Source organism: Megalobrama amblycephala, linkage group LG1, assembly GCF_018812025.1.
Source record: "Megalobrama amblycephala isolate DHTTF-2021 linkage group LG1, ASM1881202v1, whole genome shotgun sequence".
Taxonomy (NCBI): Eukaryota; Metazoa; Chordata; class Actinopteri; order Cypriniformes; family Xenocyprididae; genus Megalobrama; species Megalobrama amblycephala.
The window spans coordinates 5,784,595-5,809,594 of record NC_063044.1 but is presented as its reverse complement, the minus strand read 5'-3'; the positions used below and the strand labels follow the sequence as shown (position 1 = coordinate 5,809,594).

The 25,000-nt window shown below is 36.7% G+C and overlaps 1 protein-coding gene across 13 annotated transcripts in view; it reads right to left on the bottom strand.

The window, feature by feature from the left end:
• nfixb (nuclear factor I/Xb) overlaps window positions 1-25,000 on the bottom strand; it is a 230,767-nt gene that overhangs the window by 155,354 nt on the left and 50,413 nt on the right. The window lies entirely within an intron of this gene.

The following is a 25,000-nucleotide window of genomic DNA, read 5'->3' as shown; positions in this document are numbered from 1 at the left end:
CTGTCTGTCATTTTAAGCGGTCTTGTGTTGTCTCTGTTTAACACCTTCTAGATCTGTGCGCGATGCCACACATCTTCCTGTCGCTTTAAAAGCTCACTAATCATGAAGAGAACACATAACCTGAACAAAAACTACATCTGTTTTTGTGTGTGTGTGTGTGTGTGTGTGTGTTTTAAATATCAAGCACTCTTTCTGTGCCACAAACATCTCCAAATGAAACTGTAAAAAGTAATGACTTTCAAACAGTTTCCTGAACACTCCCCTCTCTGTCATTGGTTAGACAAACAGATAGTCCCGCCCCCAAACACGCACCACTGGTTGAGTCAATGTAGCTGTGTTAGGCTGGTTAAGATGAGAAAAAAAATGTTTTGTGGGATTAACTTACAACAGAGTTAATTTAGTATTATTTAGTGCTGTCAAATCGATTAATCGCAATTAATTGCATCTAACATAAAAGTTTGTAAATATGTGTGTGTGTGTGTGTGTGTGTGTGTGTGTGTGTGTGTGTGTGTATATAAGTTAACAGAGTTAATATAGTATTACTTAGTACTGTCAAATCGATTAATCACGATTAATCGCATCTAAAATAAAAGTTTGTAAATATATAATATGTGTGTGTATGTGTATATATATATATATATATATATATACACACACACACACAAACTTTTATGTTAGATATGATTAATCGTGATTATATTAACTCTGTAAACTGTTTTAAGTTAACAGTTAATTTAGTATTATTTAGTGCCGTTAAATTGATTAATCACGATTAATCGTATCTAACATTTAAGTTTGTAAATATATAATGTGTGTGTATGTGTGTGTATGTATGTATATACATACATATATACATACACACACACACACACACACACAAACTTTTATGTTAGATACGATTAATTGTGATTATATTAACTCTAATTTAGTATTATTTAGTGCTGTCGAATCGATTAATCAAGATTAATTACATCTAACATAAACACTGTGTGTATATATTATATATTTATATTTATATATTATATATTTACAAACTTTTATGTTAGATGTGATTAATCGTGATTAATCGATTTGACAGCACTAAATAATACAAAATTTACTCTGTCACGATTAATCAATTTGACAGCAGTATTATTTCATTTGAATACTATTATATTAATATTTTGAATTCTTTTATTTTTATATTTAAAGTTTTAGTCATTTTGTTATGTTGTTTTGTCATTTTTATTATCAAAATGATTAAGCAGCAAAACTGTTTTTTATATAAAATAAATGTTTCTTGAGTATCAAATCATATTAGAATGAATTCTGAAGGATCATGTGACACTGAAGACTGGAGTAATGGCTTATAAATGTCATACTTACAATTACCTTCACACATTAATCTGGGATATAGGAAACAAATACTTTAAAATTGAAAGTGGGTTTGAAATGCTTTAATTGAACAATGTGATGTATTTCTAAGTGAAATAGGATATTCAATAAGAAACAAATGTAGGAAAGGACTTGATTAGGTCCATTAGGATTGATTAGATGGTGATAAAAACAAGTAAATTAGTGTTTAAAAGGGGCCATGTCATGGACAGCAGGATTTTCTTTATTTTTTTAAACAAAAGAGTTTGGTTTACTATGTAGACGTGCTCTAAAGTTCTGTGCAAAACCCTCCCTTTGTTAAACATAGTAAAATGGGTGTGAAAAACTAAATTATGACAGTTTTACTGATTAGCATGGGAAAAACAGGCTACTGATATGTGTGAGAAGGGGAAAAAGCACAGACAAAAAGAGAAAGTCCTAAATAAAGACCAATAGACGCTTCCTCTGCAGTCACCCTTTTACAGGCAAAAAGGAGACCTGTGCCAACACACACAGCCTGTGCAGGAAACCACTTACGCACACACACACCTAAGATGTTAAATATGAATCCATCCATCCATCCATCCATCCATCCATCCATCCATCCATCTCTCTATCTCTCTATCTATCTATCTATCTAGCTATCTAGCTATCTATCTATTGTATATCTGATACAAAGGCTTTAATTTCATTTACCAGAGTACAATATAATCGAACACATTGTAACTTATATATTAGTACTTTCTAGAGTAATGAAAAATTAATAGTTTGCGCTCTGTAACGGTCTGACACCAAAAGAGAAAAGTGTAAATGCTGAGGTCAGACTGGAGTGAGAGATTTCAGTAGAGCGGTTCAACTTAAACACTCTCTTCCTATCGGTAAATATGACTGCCCACATCCCTTTCCCCGTTTCCTGCCGAAACTTCCTCCTGTTGAATTAATAAAGATACAGCAACTTCACCTCTCCAGGAAACCAGCGGACTGACGACAGACAGCAGTGGGAGGTAAACAAAACAAAGGAACCAGCAAACGTGAGAACTCACAATGCTTATCTGACGCATTAAATCAGAAGTTGGAAGGTCGGATAAAACAAAATAAGCACAGATTGATTAAATCTAACCACATTTCAAAGGTTGTGACCTGTATTCAATTACATAGTTTTTAGACTAAAGATTTTGGCCAAACCTTGGAATTCAAGCAACAACATTCATTTATTTTCATCTAAATATTTTTTGTATCTCAAAATGAGAGGGCAAAATCATTTTTTTCTTGATATTTATACTTTTTCATTTATCGATTCTTTAATACCAGATTTTTTTGATTAAACATTTTTTGCATAAATTACTCAACATTTTATCTTACAACTATTCATTCACAAGTTCCTAAGAACATAGTTTTTTTCTTTTGGACTATGTCTAACAAAATTTAGAGTGCTATCTCACAATCATGAATCTGTATAAATATAACAATAATAATAATAGTCAAATCGATTAATCGTGATTAATCGTGATTAATCACGACTAACAAAAAAGTTTGTAAAAATGTGTGCGTGCATGTGTGTGTGTGTGTGTGTGTGTGTGTGTGTGACAATATATATGTATATATACACAAACACATTATGTAAACAAACTTATTTTAGATGTGATTAATCATGATTAATCGATTTGACAGCAATAAATAATAATACAAGACTTGTATTACTTGTATACAATATTTCTAACTATAATGCTAAATACTAAATAATATAAGTATAATATGAACATATTCTTATTTTTTTAACACTAAAAATCAGTAAAATTTAATCTTAAGTTTGGTGGCCAATAATAATAATAATAACTGTGCTGTCAAATTAATTAATCACATCTAACATAAAAGTTTGTATATATGTGTGTGTGTGACGCGCACACTGATTTTTAGCAAATCAGTGCACAGTATTCAGGTCAGGTGACGAGGCTTCTAGTCACTTCAAAAAGACGCACTAGCTGAGGGGAGTTTCATCAAAGCTGACTAAAGTGATCGAGGATTTATAATTTCGACTCCTGCAACTCCTTGTACACCATACACGTCTTGACAGTTGACTCCTCACACATCCCGGAGCCTTGGTTAAAATTGTAATTTTCTCACGATTTACAAATAGTTGGAAACATTTGGGATATTGTAAGTACTCAAGTGAACCAAATATATAACACTGGCCTAGTGGTTTTTGGATATTTTACTGCAAGATTCTTACATATTGCACCTTTAACTCTGAACCGTGAAATGTGGGGTTATCTGCTTTTGCCAAAAAACAAACTTTTAATATATATATATATATTAAAGTTCATATATATATATATATATATAAACATACTTTCAATGAACTTTAATTTTGTAAGTTACCTGTATGTTTTGTAGTTATTATTACTTAATCAAAACAACTCAACTGCAGTTTGATTGTTATTACTTGGAATGCACAATAAAAAAATAAAAAAAATAATAAAAAACATGTTTTGTGAGAATTAATAAAAATTCATTTTTGCAAATGAACTCTTCAAATATAAATAAATATTAATAATATTTCTAACTATAATACTAAATATGAAATAATACAAGAATAAATATGAATAAATATAAAACATTTTTTTAACACAAAAAAAATCTGTAAAATTTAATCTCAAGTCTGGTAGGCAATACTGACAGAGTGAAATGAATAAAGCCATGGATCAAGACTTGGTAACAGAGTCTCTCTCTCTTTGGCTCTCTAGAGGGGCGTAATTGGGTTACAGAGCACAACCGCACCATTGTTTTTACAGTGGATGGATTGTACCAGCGACATGCCATTCTCACAACAAACGTATTTTAAGGCCGACGGCATCTCGTTTGTTTGGCCCTTATTGCTGTTGTGCCGCTTACTTCACTCAGATCTTAGAGGAGGAAGATGTTAGTCTTCAAACATTGTAAAGTGCCCCTAACTGATATATTACGCTTACGATGTAGTATTTGTGTACTTTACAGATCAAGGCCAAATGCGATACTCCTATATCAAGTAACAAAATTGCGCATAAACTTCTCATGTTATAACCAAAGCAAACATGCAGCACTTCAGTGGACGCTACGGGCTGCATCTCATTAGTGGGACAACAACACTTAACAGCTGAACTATAAGGATGTTTGACCTGATCAGGTTTTGCGCATACAAAATGTTGACACACGGCAGTGGAGATTCTTCACACGGGACTTTCGATTAAAACGAGGTTGGATTTTCATGCGTGCTTGTAGCTGCACTTGATCTCTCACTTGTGGTTTCCAACTGGCTGTGTGGAAACGGCCTGTTTTCTGGGCCCTGTGCGTTCCTCGGCTTTCACATATGGCTCCTATTCCACATGTATTTATCAGAGCTACGTCAGGCTGTCTGCAGCTGGGTGGAGAGTGCCGTGGAAAGATAGAGCAAGAGAAAGAGGCCAATAAATACTGAGAAAGCAGTACATGCCAACTAGATTTTTATATTTTCTGAAGAATATTGAAGGGATGCTCGTGCAAAAGTTGCTGCTAGAGGGCCTTTGCAGTTGCTAGGGCATTCTGTGTGGTTGTTAGGGAATTTCTATGTTGCTAGGTGGTTGCTAAGGTGTTCTGGATGGTTGCTAGGATGTTGCTAGGTAGTTGCAAGAATGTTTAGCAGAAGCTAGAATGGTCTAGGTGGTTGCTAAAGTGTTCTAAATGGTTGCTAGGGCATTGCTAGGTGGTTGCTAAAGTGTTCTGGGTCGTAACTATGATATAACTAGGCAGATACTAAAAATAGGTGGTTGTAAAATGTTCTAAATGGTTGCTAGGGCATTGCTAGGTGGTTGCTAAAGTGTTCTTGGTGGTTACTGTGGCGTTAGGCAGATGCTAAAAATAGGTGGTTGTTAATTGTTCTAAATTGTTACTAGGGCATTGCTAAGTGGTTGCTAAACTGTTCTGGGTGGTTACTATGGCATTGCTAGGCAGATGCTCTCATGCTAAAAATAGGTGGTTGTAAAATGTTCTAAATGGTTGCTATGGCATTGTTTGGTGCTTGCCAAATTGTTCTGGGTTGTTTCTATGGCATTGCTAGGTAAAGGTTAGAATGATCTGAATGGTTGCTAAAGTGTTCTGGGTGGTTCTGGATGGTTACTATGGCATTGCTAGGCAGAAGCTAGAATGTTCTAGTTGCTAAAGTGTTCTAAATGGTTGCTAGGGGACTGTTCAGTGTTGCTAAAGTGTTCTGGATGGTTACTATGGCATTGCTAGACAGATGCTAAAAATAGGTGATTGTACAATGTTCTAAATGGTTGCTAGGGCATTGCTAGGTGGTTGCTAAATTGTTCTGGGTTGTTACTACGGCATTGCTAGGTAAAGGCTAGAATATTCTGAATGGTTGCTAAAGTGTTCTGGGTGGTTACTATGGCGTTGCTATGTAGTGTTCTAGGTGGTTGTAAAACCTTCTAAATTGACCGCACTGTTATTGTGACCGTAAATTGTTACTATGGCATTGCTAGGTAGATTCTAGAATGTTCTAAATGATTGCTAGGTGGTCACTAAAGACTAGAACATTCTGAATGGTTGCTAAAGTGTTCTGGGTCGTTCTGGGTGGTTCCTATGGCATTGCTAGGTAAATGCTAGAATGTTCTAGGTGGTTGCTAAGTGTTCTAAATGGTTGCTAGGGCACTGTTCAGTGGTTGCTAAACTGGGTGGTAACTATGGTGTTGCTAGGCAGATGCTAAAAGAGGTAGTTGTAAAATGTTCTAAATGGTTGTTATGGCATTGCAAGGTGGTTGCTAAAGTGTTCTGGGTGGTAACTATGGTGTTGCTTGGCAGATACTAAAAATAGATGGTTGCACAATGTTTTAAATGGTTGATAGGACATCGCTAGGTGGTTGCTAAATTGTTCTAGGTTATTAATATGGCATTGCTAAATAAAGGCTAGATTGATCTAAATGTTTGCTGAAGTGTTCTGGGTGGTTACTATGGCGTTGCTAGGTAGATGCCAGAGTGTTCTAGGTGGTTATAAAATGTTCTAAATTGTTACTATGGCATTGCTAGGTAGATGCTAGAATGTTTTGGATGGTTGCTAAATTGTTCTGAGTTTGATATAGCATTGCTAGGCAGATGCTAAAAATAGGTGGTTGTAAAATGTGCTAAATGGTTGCTAGGGCATTGCTAAGTGGTTGCTAAACTGTTCTGGGTGGTTACTATAGTGTTGTTAGGCAGATGCTAAAATAGGTGGTTTTAAAATGTTCTAGGTTGTTACAATGGCATTGCTAGATACATGCTAGAATGTTCTAGATGGTTGCTTACCAACCCAAGTCAAACAAGCCCAATCAAAAATGTCTACAGATATAACTCGGTTGCTCTTTCAATGTCTATAAATAATATTTTTCTCACATACTTTACAACTGACCAGGTGAAAATCAAATGTTCAAACGTATAAAAAAAGTACCAGAAAACCTCTCCTCAAAAAAACACAATTGTTCATGTCTGGAGCACAAACGGTACGGGACGAGTTGCACACACACAGTTTAATACTCGGAGGTTTGTTTAAATTCAGCTACACATTTAAAGAAAAACACCCAGTTCAAATAACAATCTCTGAGTTCAGGTCAAACAAGGATACGATAACCCTAAAAATCCTAAAATGTCTGTTGTTTGCAGCTCTCGGATCATTTTTATATGTCGTCTTGGGGTTAATTCAACCACACACTTGGCCACAGGACTCAAGCGAAAGGGTCCAAATGACTTCCTGGCTTCTGCGAGACTCCCAGAGCTTCAGCCAATGCCGTTCTAACTTTAGTATGGAAATAAAAAAATGACATATGAAAGCAAACACAAGCGAATGTAAGGAAGGAGATATGGAACTTTTCTTGGACAGCCCGTCTTCTCTTTGTTTGTGTAAGTCACGGCACATGGTAAATGTCATCTTGCATTATGCTGCCGCATGATTTGTATTTCGTTTATACTTCACTTGAAAACGCCCAAAGCCCGCCAGGAGGATGGGTGAACCAAGGTGAGGTTACTGTTGGTTCCCTACATTCAATTTTTAAGACAAAATGGGGAAAATGCCACTAAACTACAAGAGTACGGTCATCTGAGAAAGACATTGTTCTTAAAGAGATGAACCAAAACAGGAATAAAAACAGCTGGACATCTGGCTATCTTTGAGGGAAACGGTCGGATAGGGAACAGAGCATTTCTACCTGACCTGTTTGAAGCGTGGAGCCATGATTAGTCTAACACACACTCCATCACCAATAGGGAGCCACAAATGTGATATCATGAGCTAACTTGAGTTCAGGCCAGATCCTATTCCAGATGAAATGTAGAGGGACATTAAATGAATCTGTCCCAGAGCAGGTCATTAACAAATGTGCACAAAGCTATAAAGTCTGTTTGTTCTTTTGTGTGAATTACATATAACATTACGTACACAAACGCTACTAGCTATGCAAACGCAATTTCATGCAAAATGTGTCAAAATGCAAGAACAAAACACTAGTGCACTTCGCATTCTCAGTGTAGCCACAAGAGGCACTAACAGGTATTAGTGGAAAGCATCTTCTTTAACTGTCAGATTCAAGAGAATGTAGAAAGCTGAATAAATTGAGACTGCAAATGCAATTGCTGAACTTGCTGAACCCTATACCCTTAAAGGGGTCCTTGATTATGATTTCACTTTTTTTTTTAACTTTAGTTAGTGAGTGATGTTGCTGTTTGAGCATAAACAACATCTGCAAAAACATGATGCTCAAAGTTCAATGCAAAGGGAGATATTTTCTTTTAAAGAATTCTCTGTTTAAGGACTACAATAAGCTTCTTCCTGGGTTGGTGACATCACAAACCCCAAAATTTACATTAACCCCGCCCCCGGGAAAATGCAACAAAGGTGGTGAAGCCATGTTGGGCTGTTTTAGAGAAGAGGAAGAGTTGTTGTAGTAGAGTGTTGTTACCATGCCGTCATTTTACGCCGGGCTGCTTCACAAATGAGGGTCAATTCAACACTGGATTTGCACCAAAGATTAACATGACGACACATGCTAGTCAATGAGTTGAATCAACTCCACAGCAACTACATAAATTTATCACACACCTATTTTTGCTTACACCCAAATAGGGCAAATTTGACAAGCTATAATAAATGATCTGTGGGGGATTTTCAGCTGAAACTTCACAGACACATTCTGGGGACACCAAAGACTTATATTACATCTTGTGAAAAGGGGCATAATAGGTCACTATTTGAGGTGACAGCCATTTGTAGTGGTGTCCGAATCCATAGTGAACATTATCGAGTGCACTCATTCAATCCCACAATGCACCGCAATAACGAGTGTACAACTGATGTACGCTCAATGGCTAGAGAATACCCATGATGCAGCGTGAGAGTCCCGCGTCTGACCTGAAGATGGCACCCGCAGTTGAATCATCCATGCATTTTCCAAACCACTGGTCCAATGTGGGTACAACATAATATCATAGAGGTATAAATTCCTTTTTAATTGATAATTAAATTGTTAAATTAAAGGTTGTACATCGTGTCCATAAATCTTTTTATTACTACTGGAGCTGCCAGATTGCTATGTTTCAAATGATTAATAAACAGCAAGCACAAACTATGCAAAAGTGGCAACCCTTCCTACACTGTCTTTGATTTACAATTCAGTAAATTCCTTTTCTTGTCACTCCGATTCAGATTTCCAACTTCCTGTGAGGCGTGTCCAATTCAATTCAAACTCACACTCATGATTTCAAAATGAGCCAATTCGTGCACGTGTTTTTAATGGAGGGACCTTCATGCTAGTCATTTAAACCTAAAGGACATCATATTCAATGTAGAAGAAAACTGAAACTTGTACCCAAATATTGCAGAGTCAAAGGTATGAGACCGCATGGATTTCAGTCATAACATCCTTCTGTAAAACTTGGGACAGATGATTAACTGTTTGGTAGAGCCGCACAATGTCATAGTGGTGCAGGGCGGCAACTTTTTTATTGCATTTATTCTACCCTACATAGAGCCTGTCAGAAAAAGCCTGTGGCCTGCAACCACTGCCAGCAGACGCTCACAGGAATCCTGTCCGCGCAAACACACACACACACACACACACCCTCCCTCGCTCGCTCGCACTCTGTTTGCTCACAGCTGCCGGGCCTCCTCAGGGTTCATGCGAGGTAAAGATATGCTATATTATGCAACCGTGTATAGATTTTCCACCACTGGAGGTTGGCCAACTTCCTGCTCGCTCAGAGACAGGCGACGAGAACTGCCGCGCTTTGTTCCCGCCAGCAACAGGCAGCGATTCCTTGCAGGACTGCTTGGCTAAATAGCACGGAGCGCCATGCCATGTGGCCGGGAGTAACACTCCACACACGGTTGTTTACGATCTGCTGTCTTTCCTCGCTGCTGCTTTCTGTTTTCATGCAATTCTGAAACATTTGCATGCTGATCGTTCGGGATGATGTGGAGCGATTCAGTGAGTTCTGACAGACTCTGCAAAAGAAAAAAAAAAAAAAGGAGATGCAGCTTTCCTCTCGCACCTCCACACCCACCAAACCCCCAAGACAGGAAAACTGTCTCTGGCTGCACGGTTAACTCATAAGACACTCGCTCTCGGCCGCTCTCAAAATACCTCTGGGTGAAATGCGCGCAGCGTCCTGTTGTGAAGCCATTTATGTTTTAGTTAATGATTTTTCGGGCTCAATAATCTTATCTGAGATGAGAGTTTATGACTGTAGCTCATCAGAGGTCACAGACTCACTGCTAAAACTCTTTTTGCACTGAAAGTTTTGCTGCTTCATTTAGCCACATCTGTATCGATGGAACCTTGTTTCAACTCAAATTAAAAATGTTTCTCACACAAATATATGAGAAACATATTTTGAAACATATATGAAACATTTTTTTAGAAAAACTTTTTATTTCCCACAACTGCAACTTCATTTCTTATAATTGTGTAACCCCTCCTGTTTAAACCTCCCACTCTAAGCAGGACTCGAACCCGTGTCCGCTGGCATGGGTGTCGGGCAGTCTAACAAGGAGGCTAAAGACCGCAGTCTCTAACTTCAGTCACTAGAGCACCTCTTGAGATCAGGGGAGTGAGGTTTACATGCACGGCTCTTATCGGCCAAAGTCCGTTACACTCACCCCCCTAAACCTCACTCCGATCTGGGTCACGGCACCAATGTATCTCCTCCTGTTCAAACCTCCCACTCTAAGCGGGACTTGAACCCGTGTCCGCTGGCATGGGTGTCGGGCAGTCTAACAAGGAGGCTAAAGACCGCAGTCTCTAACGTCAGTCACTAGAGTGCCTCTTGAGATCAGAGGAGTGAGGTTTACATGCACGGCTCTTACCGGCCAACTTCCGTTACACTCACCCCCCTAAACCTCACTCCGATCTGGGTCATGGCACCAATGTAACTCCTCCTGTTCAAACCGTCCACTCTAAGCGGGACTCGAACCCGTGTCCGCTGGCATGGGTGTTGGGCAGTCTAACAAGGAGGCTAAAGACCACAGTCTCTAGCGTCAATCGCTAGAGCATCACTAGAGCGTCTCTTGAGATCAGGGGAGTGAGGTTACAATTGCAACTTTCCATCTCATGATTCTGACTTAATTTCTCATGATTTAGACTTTATTTCTCACATTAACACTTCATTTTTTTAGAACAGCAATTGTATTTTAGTTGACACAGTCAATTTTATAGTTCAGAGCAATGGCAATAATGCAAATAGCATAATTAAGACAAAATAAAAATTTGTTTCTATGGTATTCTGGGATTCTACACCCCTCCCCATGTTGTGATGTTCTGGTCAATCGAAATATTAAAGGTCCCGTTTTTCGTGTTTTTTTGAAGCTTTGATTGTGTTTATAGTGTGCAATATAACATGTGTTCATGTTTCGCGTGTAAAAAAAAACACAGTATTTTTCACATAATTTACTTATCTGTATACCGCTGTTTCCACTGTCATAAAAACGGGCTGATGACTTCCTTGTTCTATGAAGTCCCTCCTTCAGAAATACGTAACGAGTTCTGATTGTGCCAGCGGTTCCTGTGTTGTGATTCGACAGCAGTTTAGCGCATCTTGCCCGGAAAGGTCACGCCTCTTACCATAACGTGGAGATGCACGTGCTCAGTGTTATTGTAAACATGTCTTTAATTTTACCCTATCAATTTGAGCCGGAATCAGACCCGGTGATTGGACTGCGGGATGAAAATAACAGCGTTTCGAAGACATGGCGACAAACACACTCTACAAACGCAACTCTTGTGTATTCCTGTGGGCGGAGGTTAGTCAAAAAACTGTTTTAGTGACGTCATTAAAGAAGGAAGTAGAGGGATGTAGTCCAAACTGGCCGTTCATGTAGGCGACTTCTGTTAAATGAAATATCTCGCTTGGCATTGAACTTTGAGCTTTAAAATTTTACAGATTTTATTTATACTCTAACAACAACATTACACACTAACCAAAGTTTGAAACATGGGATCACGAAGAACGGGACCTTTAATATCTGAAAGATTTTAATTGCAAACTTTGGTAAATCTTTGAGACATTGTTGAAACTCTAAAAAAAGGCCAGTGTGAGATTAGTCTTATTCTTGGAGAGAAGCATAAGACATTTAATCTTGATATGAAATGCCATTTGCATCTCATTTTTCTTCCATAATGTGACGTTCAACAAGAAAACATGAAAGACAGGATTTGATTTCATTCACTGGGAAAAGATTGAATGACGATGAAGACTTAGAATTGCATACCAGGTGATTAAAGGGGCTGAATAAGTTTTGTGATGTCAGGCGAAAAAAAGTAATTTCAGAGGCAGAGCAAGTTATTGCATTTTGATGAAAGATTAAGATTTGGATTAATGTGCTGCAATGAATCATACACAGAAACAGCAGGAATGTACTTTAAAAAGATAAACAGGTCAATTTTCATAGCACGTTAAATTGTATCATATTGCTTTCTAGGCAAAACAGTTGGGATACAGAGCTTTTCTTATTCGCAGCACAAAAAAGAAATCTAGAACTCTTCAGGAAATCAAAATCATCTCCAGACTATCATATTCCTTGACAATCTAAACAATAAACAGTCAATCACAGCTGTAAGGTGTAATGCACATGTGTGACTGTGGGCGTGGCCAGTTTCATAGGAAATGAGCTAATGTTGACTGTCAGAGGTTGTGGAGGCCATATGGGTGAAGAGTCAGGCAAGGATCTGGCACACGTGGCAGTGCTTTTTCGCATGCGCTGTGTCGGTGCTGGCCGTGATATGTGCAGTTGCCACCAGATTGACACGGATGAGTAAAGAATGCACACCTGCGTCTCATGCGCTTAAGTGTGTGCAGGTGCGAGGGTGCGTCCACGTGTTTTTGCGTCCAAATGCATTATGCATGAGGGGAGAGTGTTTTAAATTTGCCTTCTTAATTGACAAAGAGATGCAAAGTAGAGGAAGGAGACGAAGAGAAACAATGAAAGTTGAAATTTGTCTAGAGTTGTGCATGATTTAGAACTGAATTGACAATGCCTTCATTTCAGTTTAACAGAAAAAGATGTGAAATTTTAATTCTGGAATTTGAATTGAATTTGAACTGAAGTAGCAAACAGGATGCAGAATTGTGATTTAAATTAATTGGAAGGAAGTAGAATTAAAATTATTCAGAATTGTTTTTTAATCATATAACTGTAATTATTAACTAGAAAAGCAAAGTTTGTTAAGACACTTTGAATGTAGGCATGGATGGATGGATGGATGGATGGATGGATGGATCACAGATAAATAATGGATGGATGGATGGATGGATGGATGGATGGAATGACTGGATGGATGATGGATGGATGGATGGATGGATGGATGGATCACGGATAAATAATGGATGGATGGAATGACTGGATGGATGGATGGATGGATGGATGGATGGATGGATGGATGGATGGATGGATGGATGGATGGATCACGGATAAATAATGGATGGATGGATGGATGGATGGATGGATGGATGGATGGATGGATGGAATGACTGGATGGATGATGGATGGATGGAACAACTGGATGGATGGATGGCACGACTGGATGGATGGATGATGGAATGACTATGGATGTATGAAATGGCTAGATGGATGGATGGATGGATGGATGGAACGACTGGATGGATGGATGGATGATGGATGGATGATGGATGGAACGACTGGATGGATGGATGGATGAATGGATGGATGGAAGGATGGATGGATGGATGGATGATGGATGGCACGACGATGGATGGATGAATGGATGGATGGATGGATGAAAGTATGGATGGATGGATGGATGGATGATGGATGGCACGAATAGAGGATGGATGGATGGATGGATGGATGGATGGATGGATGGATGGATGATGGATGGATGGATGGATGAAAGTATGGATGGATGGATGGATGGATGGATGGCTGGATGAAAGTATGGATGGATGGATGGATGGATGATGGATGGCACGACTGGATGGATGGATGGATGGATGGATGGATGGATGATGGATGGATGGATGGATGGATGAAAGTATGGATGGATGGATGGATGGATGGATGGCACGACTGGATGGATGGATGGATGGATGGATGGATGGATGGATGGATGGATGGATGGATGGATGGATGGATGGAGGTTTTTCTACAGTGATTCCAGACTTGGAATCGGATCTTTTCATTTTAATCCATCATCTTTTAAATCTAAAGATAAAATCATCAAAAGCTATAAAGTTAAAGTAAAATAATTTCATTTGTAAAATAATTAAATTGATTATCCTAAAAATTAATAATTATAATTAATAACAATTTAATACTCATTAATTATTTAATAATTATTTAATATAAAACCCATTTGTAATAAGCAAATAAAATAATAATAATTAATAATTCATAAAATGTAAATAAACTAAACATTTTACTTTAAATAAAAATAAGAGCTTTCTCAATAATTACCAATAAAATTAATATTCATACCGCCCACTCTTATTGACGGGTGTGCACAGTCTGCATTAAGATCAGTGCATTTCAGAACTACCCCAAGCTTTTATAGTGACCTCCGGCTGCGTCCCATAATAAGCATATCGGCATGTTAAACATCTACTGCGTTTGATCCGTCCTGCTGCGGTCCGTCATGAAGTGGCACTTAAACAAAAAACGAAGTAAAACAAAGAGAAAATGGACAGAGATGGAACCAACGGTGCACAAAGCCAGAGTGGGAAAATTTGCCTAGCAACACCGCGAAGCCAACCCATGCCAACACTGGCATAGCCATCCGACGCAACCATCCCCACCCATAAACCCCATCCGAAAAGCACACTATCCTACACTCTAGAAAAAAAGGGGGTTTGCCATAGAAGAACCATTTTTGGTTCCCCAAAAAACTTTCGCTTTTTAAAATAACCTTTTTTTCGAAATCTTAAGAACCTTCTTCCATTTATAAAGAACATTTTGTTCAATGGAAAGATTCCATGGATGTTAAATATTCTTTATGGGACCATCAATCCCAATAAAGAATTAATTATTATTTTAAGAGTGTAGAAAAAACCAAATGGTTTAGGGACGCATACAATGTAAACGGATTCAACATAAACGCACGATTGAGTTGTCCATCAATCCATCTTTCGGGTCCAAGCCCTCAAACTGCTGCTATGGGAATCATTTCGTCCTGTTTGAAGGACTGAGGCCTGCTCTGTTTTCACAAAGATGGTTTTGATCAGCTCCGTTAGCCGACCGTACAAAACCTACGTTTCACAGCTTATGTATATGCGAGCTAAATTATGTAATTTGCGTTTGAGTGTGTGTTCCATTACCATAGCAACAGCACAACATATCAGCAAGCACAGAGCCGCAGCGGAGCTACGGGCACTGCCAGGCCGCTGCCAAGGCCTAATCCATGCCAGGAGTGACATGAGCGAAGGGAAAGGGAGGAGGACACACACACACACACACACACACACACTGGATATCCTCCTATTCTTTTGGCTGGAGACTCCCATGGCAATGGCAGTAGAAATCCATTCTCCACGGATACTGGGACAGCTGTGCAGATAGTAGATGAGAGCCGATTGGTTTGGGCCTTTCTGCATTAAAGCTTAAGATAAAAACTAGGTACTTTATTCTAGGTCGGCCTCTTCCGTGCCAACAAGCATCTGATTCAGACCGGCTTTGTGTTTCCCACCACCTAATATAGTGAACGGCAGAATAAAACAGCTCTTTGACACATTTATTATGTCCATTATGGACTGAAAATGTCCTCTGGTGTTTGTCTCACTATAAACCTTGACGTGTTCGTTTGAAGGGTCTTTTTGTGGGGAAAAAAAGTGAGGAAATGACTTGAGTTGAGAGAGTATGTGATAAGTGGCAATAACCTTACATGAAAAATCAAGTTTTCCTTGATTTTATCAGAATAAAAGAGCCCGACTCACTGTTATCAAACTGTATTCTGCAGCACTAAACCCACTAAAAGGGAAACTAATCTGCAAAAATGTCTTTTTTTTTTTTGGATTTATGATCTCAAAAACCTAAATATATTATTGATCATCCACATTTACAGGTGTTCAAAAACTAAGTAAGTTAAACTAAAAATATTGAACTGAACCAAAAAGATTAAAGGGATAGTTCACCCAAAAATGAAAATTATCCCATGAATTATTCACCCTCAAGCCATCCTAGGTGTACATGACTATCTTCTTTCAGACGAACACAATCGGAGATATATTTAAAAAATGTCCTTGCTCCTCCAAGCTTTATATTGATAGTGAAGGGGGAGATTTTGAAGCCAAAAAAAGTGCTTCCATCCATCATAAAAAATATTCCATATGACTCCAGGGTGTTTATAAAGGCCTTCTGAAGCAAAGCGATGGGTTTTTGTAAGGAAAATATCCATATTTAAAACTTTATAAACTACAATATGTAGCCTCCGGCAGAAGGCTGTACGCATCGATTTGTGGTGATGACCTCTGACACGACGCATGACGTATTGACGAACGCGGAAGCGCAGAAGAGCAAAACACCGGTCGCGAATTAGAAGTCTAAAATGAGAAATTTTAAAGTGAAATATCGGAGAGCTTGAGTTTGTTGCCCAGCCCTATTTGTTTGAACTGTGAGAGGCGTCTAAGCTTACGATACTCCTACATCCTGCGTCATACATCACGACACGGGTTACTGTTGTGGCGCAAGTTGAGTTGCGCAGTATGTGTATGGTCGTCCGCCGGAAACTAGTTATTTTAGATTTAAATATGGATATTTTTCTTACAAAAATGAATGTTTTTTTTGGGGGGTGGTGGTGGGGGGGGTTATAATTATAAGCCATTATAAAGCTTGGAAGAGCCATGATATTTTTAAATATATCTCTGATTGTGTTCGTCTGAAAGAAGATAGTCATGTACACCTATGATGGCTTGAGGGAGGGTAAATAATGGGGTAATTTTCATTTTTGGGTGAACTATCCCTTTAAAAGGAAAATTCACTCACCCTCATGTCGTTCCAAACCCGTAAGACTTTCATTCATCTTCGAACCAAAGTCTTAAAATGAAGATATTTTTAATGAAATCTGAAGAGATTTTGGTCCCTCCATTGACAGCTACACAACTACCACTTTGGCGCTTGAAAAAGTTCATAAAGAGATCATAAAACTAATCTATATGAATTGAGCGGTTTACTCCAAATTTCCTGAAGAGACTTCAAAGCTTTTTATGAACATATTGAATTTATGCTTATATGAATTAGATTTATGCGCCAAAATGGTTGTTGCGTAGTTGTCTATGGAGGGACAGAAAGCTCTCAGATTTCATCAAAAATATCTTAATTTGTGTTCTGAAGATGAATGAAAATCTTACAGGTTTGGAACGACATGAGGGTAAGTAATTAATGACAGAATTTTCATTTTTGGGTGAACTAACCCTTTAAGAACTGGCCATAAACCCAAATGGACTGCTATTCTGAGTAATGGGATGAGCGTTTCTCCGTCTGTGTAGTATGTAGTTACAGCACTGGGCCGTATCATTCATTCATTCATATCATCCAACCCTGCCTGATTTCCTTTCTTCTGCGAAAGACAAATGAGAAAGTTTAAAAGAGGAAATGTTAATCTGCACAGGTGCCAAAATGACAACTAAGCGCCATAACATTAGTCCATATGACTATATTCCAAGTCCTCACAAAAGCCACAGGAGAGTTTTCTGCGAGGATTGAAATGTACATTTATTTGCTGAAAATGTTCCCTTTTATCACAGTTCTTAAACTGCATTTGCATTTAAAGATTTTCAGCAAATAATGCATTAAATATCAATTCAGTCCTCAATTCAAAAGACTAGGAATATAGAAACACCATGCTTGTTTCTTACCAGTTTCATTTATGTTTGATCGTTGACAAATAAGCTTCACATCAAAGTTTATTAGTGTTTAGTCCAATTCAAATGGACGGAAAATTTATATGCAATTCAAATAAATAAATCTTACATTTGGACCTTTTTTTTTAGTTGATGGACTACTTTTATGATGCTGTTTTTGCTCTTTTTTGACAGCCTCCATTCTAATTTACTTTCAATTTGTTTGTTTTTTAAAAAAAAGAAAAGCTAAAACATTGTGCTAAACTCTTCATTTGTGTTTAACAGAGGATGAAATGCCATACAGGTTTAAAAAGACATGAGAAAATGACAAAATTAAAAACTATTCAATTAAAAGCATGACAGAAAAAAAAAAAAAAACGAGCGTCATGAGAAACTAAATCAGGGATGTTTCAGAGCAAGTAAGTGTAAGTGCAGGTCAGGGAAATAAATACGATATGATCCTGTCGTCTCTCAACACCGCAGTGGAATGTCTTTGTTTGTGGTCTTTTATTATTGTTGACCGTACCGCGGGTGAAGGGGAGCTTTGACAGTCGGCTAGGGGACACGGCTGACGCCCCGTGAGAATGAATAAGTAAAAGGAACAGAGTGTCCCTGTGCCCGTCTGGCATTGTAACCGTCCCTCTCTCCGTCTCCGTGCCATGAAACCAGCTCGACTCAATGCCACTGGACACCATTTGGACAAACGCGAGACTCCGGTTTCACCGGCACATGAGCGCACAATACCGTCACGGCCCTCTGAAGTGAAACGCAAGATCAACTAGTTGTCCTCTTCAAACGTCGCTCCCCCGTGCTCCGTCTGAGAATTTCAACAGGAACAAAATCTTTGATCATCAAATCGCAACATGTGATGCTGTCCTATTTATCAATAAGACAATATTCATAAGTGAAAATCACTTCTAAATCAAGGGTCCTGCAGTGCGAGACGCTATAATTGATCCAAAACTATTTGAAAGAAATGACAAAATATACAAATTCTTGCATTATTGTAAAATATTCAGGTTTTTTATATGAATTCAAATGCTTTACAGAAAATTTGCACTTTTTTCACACCAAAATGACCAAGTGAAGACAAAAGGGTGATAAAAACAAATGTGAAAAATGTCAAAGAAATGGTAACAAGAAACATCACACATTGCCTCTTCAAAATATAAACTTTCTAGCTATATAAATATGTTTGTATGGAAAGTATATATAAAATTACGTATAAAAATATAATTAATAAAAAAGTGTGTGTGTGTAATACTCCAGTCTTCAGTGTCACATGATCATTCAGAAACCATTGTACTATATTGATTTAATATCAATGTTGTAAACAGTTGTGCTGCTTTTTTTCTTTTTCTTTTTTTTTGCTTTTTAACAAGTAAAAAAAAACAGCATTTATTTAAAATATAAACATTTTGTAACACCATTCTGTAATACATCTTTTTGAAAGAAATGAATACTTTTATTCAGCAAGGATGCGTTAAATTGAGAAAAAAAGTGACAGTAAAGACTTATATTGTTAGAAAAGTATCTGAAAAAAGTATCACAGGTTCGCAAAAAATACTTAGTATGACATCATTATATTAGCATGATTTCTGAAGGATCATGTGACACTGAAGACTGGAGTAACGATGCTGAAATTTCAGCTTTGATCACAGGAATAAATTATATTGTATTAAGTGTATTAAAATAGATAAAATAGAAAAGCGTTATTTTAAATTGTAATAATTTTTCACAATATTACTGCTTTTTCTGTATTTTTGATCAAATAAATGCAGGCTTGATGAGCAGAAGGACATCTTGCAAAAACATTAAAATAGTAAATGTATTTGACTGGTACTATATATATATATATATATATATATATATATATATATATATATATATATATATGTGGCAAAAACAAATCAACAGACTCACTGCGTAAGAGACAAACTCATCCAATTGTCTTTAAATTGTCTCCAAATTGTCTTTATTTCTTGCAAGAAAGATCAAACAGTCATACAAGCTCACAAGAAGCTGCAGAGTGACAGACAAACGAGTACAATTTCCCTGTAGCTCTTATACCCTCTAATCTTTAAGGTTGAAACCTTATTCTCTCCCATATTAGGCACATAATCAGGAAAAACGTTGCCACCTGTCACGTGACAATCACAGTTCTTTTACACTGCAACTTGTACATGTGTTTTTCATACAAACATGGTCTTTTGCTCTGGCCTGGCTCCAAGCCAGAAATAAAGGCCCAAAAGTAACTTGCTCTATGTGACTAAAAGCCCTACACACACACACACACACACACACACACACACACACACACACACACACACACACACACTAGTAAGAGAAGATGCCTTTAGCATCAGCACACAGGTCTTGGCACAGATAATTTTTAAAATGTCCACTACTATATATATATATATATATATATATATATATATATATATATATATTATATATATATATATATATATATATATATATATATATATATATATATATGTACTATAATATAGTGTTCAGATGATAATACCAAGGTACTAAATAATTCTCCTATACATATTCATGTATAGTATTTATATAGTTCTCCAAAGAGCAACAATTTATTTTTTTTTCTTCCCGTATTGTGCCCCACACTTGGATTGGACGTGCACACGGTTACCATGGTAAAATGTCCACAAAAACACGTTAATACTTTTTTGTTAGCATGATTCTGCCACTGGTGACTTAGAAAGGCTAAGAAACGGGTAGACTGAAATGAACAAGCAGCCCCTCACCATGGTCCTGCGACGCTCCCTAATCCTGTGATAAAACCACTTGAGCTTCAGCATTAGGAAAAAGAAGGACAAGAACGAACGAACAAGCAAGAATTCAAGCTTAAAGACAAAGTTGCATGTGAGTGAATCAGAAAGTGAAAGATGATGAAAGTATTAAAGTCTGAGATATCAAAGCAGTGTCTTGATTCAGACTGCGGCTCCATCAGATTTTAATCCCGAGAGCAGCTGTTCCAACTCATTTTCCAGGCCTGGGGAGCGAGCGATACCGGAGCATCTAGAGTGACTCTAGAGTGACTAAGTCAGGTTTGGGGAGAAAGTTAAGCCTGTCATGGCCGAACGGCCTCATCCATCTCAGCCCGAGATGCTGATTTGGCCGAATATGCACAGATATTCTTCGCCGCTGATTAAACTTTTCTGAAGCGAGATACAAAAGGTTTCTCCTCAGCTCTGTGTAAGATGTGTAACGATCATAAAAATGGCTGCAAATCAAATCCACAGGATTCACAAAAGTTAGTTTTAGTGGCTGGTGTTGATTAATAGTGATTTTTGCACTCTGATCGATTCGGATTTTCCTCAAATCTTGGTGAAAAATAATATTAATTGCTTTCAAAAATATATGATATAAAAATTAGAGATGCACCGATACTAAATTTCTCCACCGATACCAATAGCCGATTATTCAGAGTGATATCTGCCGATACCGGTACCGATAGTTTGGGTGTTCTGCCTTTTATGCCTTCTTTTAAATTAAAGATAATTAATCATAGTATTTTTAATTATTGTGTTTTGAAAGAAATGCAAATAAAAACTTTATTCTCTCCATTTCATCAACTTGTTTCATATCAGTTATAAACAAACACATTACTCAAATTAATATTAACACACTAACTAAATTCTGAAGATTAAACTAATATTTCTTAACTTTCTGAATGTTATTAATTCACATAATTACTATTATATTATTATTACTATTACTACTATTATAATTACTATTATACTATTATTATTTATCGGCCAATGCCGATTATTGGCCGATATATCGGTGTATCTCTAATTAAAATAATTTTAAAATGTCGAAAATCGGTACTTAGCTCGATTCTGTGATTTTTATTTGGTCACTGTAAACCCTAATGCTCAAAATAATGAATTGGTTTTAGTAGAGCCAACTCAAATTAACCAAATTAGTTCAATTAAATTAACTTTTTTGAGTATTTATAACTTTCTTTTTCTTTTGAGGTCACATTTTGAGTAATCTGAATTGTTTCATTGTTTTGAGTTTCATGAACTTATTTCTTTTGATTTAGACAAACTTAACTTTACCTGAACAGGGGTGGGATTTCTATTTCCCAGCATGGTTTGCCATGACACTCAAAATAGAGAGTAATTGCTAAAATTTATGTTTTTGGTGCAAGATTAGTGTTATTTAGTAGTGTTTAAAGTTTTGTTATGCTAGTTTAGAAGAGTTTCTGTTATGTTGGTTTTGTTGTAGGGTTACCGTCATGGTGACGAGTGGAGCATGAGCTCAGTTTGAGAACAGATATATGTTAAATGATTTATATTGCTGTACTCATTCATTGTGTCACCAATCAGCAAGGTAGCATTAATGAATTAGCTAGTCAAAGCTGGCCAAGTTTCCACTGCTAAAAATATTTAAATTGAGATTACATGATAATTTATGATAAATTTATGATTACATAAGTTAAATGTATGAATTCGTTTACTCAAATAATTCAAGTTAAGAGCAATTAAAATGTATATAATCTGCAAGTTCTGCTTACTTAAAATTTGAGTTTTGAAAAATTGAGTTTTGCCAACTTATACGGGTTTATAGTGTATTGGCGGAAAATTTTGGATGTTGACTGGCAATTAACAGAAATGTCAGTTCCCAAATCTATACGTGTTTAAATAAATAAATAAACTGTATCCGAGGTACAGGCGTACTCTTGACTGTGAGCGAATGTTAGTGAATTCAGTCTCTGCGAGTGTTAATGACTGAGTGTGAGCTGCTCATCCAGCCAGGCTTAAAAAAAGGCAGGTGTGACCCTTCAGCTGTATGTGATAATCTCACACACACACACACACACTCTCTCTCTCTCTCTCTCTCTCTTTAATTACACAAAACATGAGTACATAATTAGATATAATTTTTGATGTCGACCCTCATTTTTGGCATGAAGCAAATGAATTTAATTCAAAATGACCTTCAATGGCCGGCAACATTTCTTTACTAAATAAGAGGAAACTGATTTGGTGACAATATGGTCTTTTAAATTAAAAAAGGAAAAAAAAATAAATAAATAAAACATATTTACAAATTTCTTTTTTTTTTTTCTATATGACAGCTTTCTTAAAAGTATTTGTAGGGAGTAAAATGGAAATGGAAAGCATTTTTCCACAGCTATTAAATAAATTTTACTTTCTGCAAAGTAAAAGTCCTGTTTGCCATTTGTATATATCAAATAAATTATATTCAGACCTTGACCAACATCTACGTTTCACAGTCGACCCGCATTACGCACAATTCCCGAAACTCTTCACTCACGAAAAGCAACCTTTTTAATTTACATTTAATATCATTAATGACCTTCCAGACCTGCTTTCAATTTTTAACAGCCAAAAAACAAGCCAAAATGTAAATCTATTCATCAGACACGAAGCGCAAAACTAGAGACTCCCAGACCTGAACTCTTTCCCCTCATAGCGTAAGGACTCTCCATATCCAAAACGCCCTTTAAATTTATTAAAATGGTGATTATTTATTTAAATATGCAACTGATGCAATATATTTTGCTTCAAGTTCTGTTGTTAATTAATGCAAAAAAAAAAAGAACCATATAACCAGATAGATAGATATCTAAGTAAATAAATAATAAAACTTATACAGAACTATCTCAGAGCCCTAAAACCTTTAATCGAGCCAATAAAAGCTTGAAATCATCCAATAATATAATAATATGGCATATTTGCTTTTCCAGTTGCGACTGACCCACTGCCGTTGTTTCTTCTGGAGCAGAGACAGGTATGATTCAGTGAAATGTAAACAGGAAAATGTGTAGATTTCAGACCCAAGAGATAAATCTGTTGCAGTCTGCTTACTAAAAAACAAACAAAAAAAAAAAAAAAAACACCCACACTACACTTACAGTAATATGCACACATCATGTCAGACATAAACATACATCTCCACTAAAAAGAACACTGATATATGGCCAAGCACGACGTTGTGAAGAAGCATAAATGGTGTCCTTTTTCAGACTCAAGATGTTTATTAAATAACAGAATAATTCCTTGTTCAAACTGCAGCACTTCGATCAATTAAGGAACAGGGCTGTGCACAGTAACTATTGTGTTTAAATGGGAAACAGGCCGCCGCTTGCATGCCCAGAAGAAAAACACACGCTCCCTGGTTCTGCAAGCGTGCGGTAGGGGCATGGAAGTTAAATTGTTTTAATAGAACCACTGTAAAACTCAGGAATGAATTACACATGACACACGCAACGCCAGCCAACTGTCCGCCATGGCAGAAATATAAACAACCGCACCATATGACAGAGAGACGGCACTAACTCACGCAGGAAGAGTTTGAGGAACAATCGGGATTTAGAGCCAGAGATATTCCTGAAGACAAAGAATCTCTAGAAATGAGTGGAAAATCACTGTTCGGCTCTGCACTATGATGTACGGTCGGGAATTTACAAACAGACGTAATGAATGAGTGTCTCTTTGTTTCTAACGTGACTGAAATGACAAATATGAAAACACCTGTTTTGAAAGCTGCTGTGTTTTTCAGTAAAAACAGAGTCAGAGTTTGTGTGTGTGTGTATATATATATGTGTATATATCGCATAGTAAACACTTCAACTGAAACAATATGCAAATGCTTTTGAATGTACATTATCTTTAAAAAAATTATATATATATATATATATATATATATATATATATATATATATATATAAACAGAAAAGTAATCTGTAAAAAATAATTGTTGGTTTAACTTTAAAAAAGTAAGTTACCTGGTTGCATTGAGCTCATTGAAATTAAAAATATTGAGTTAATACAATGAAGGCGATAGATTTAATCATCAGAAACTCGAAATATTATGTTATCTGAACCACATTATTTAAGTTGATTTGACAAAAGAAAAAATGTTATAACAAATCATGAAAATAATTTTTTACAGTGTATATAATAATCAGATTTCACATAAATTTGTAAAAAAAAATTGATATCTTAAAGTAGTTTATGGCAAAATGCTAGAGGAAAAAGTGACCCTGCTACAGTTGACTGCATCACAAAATATGGAAAAAGACTAAATAAATACAGCCAAAAACAATACGAAAATAAAATACAGCCAAAAACAATACAAACGTGCAACCGTTAATACATTATTTACTCTGCTGTTGTTCAATTTAAAATGAGAAAAGTCAAAAACATACATAAAAACAATTGCAGTGCTGTATTCTTAATATAAAATTACATAAACTAATAAAATACTTCAAAAAGAAATTCTCATGAAAAGTGTTTGAACATTAATTAATGTTGTT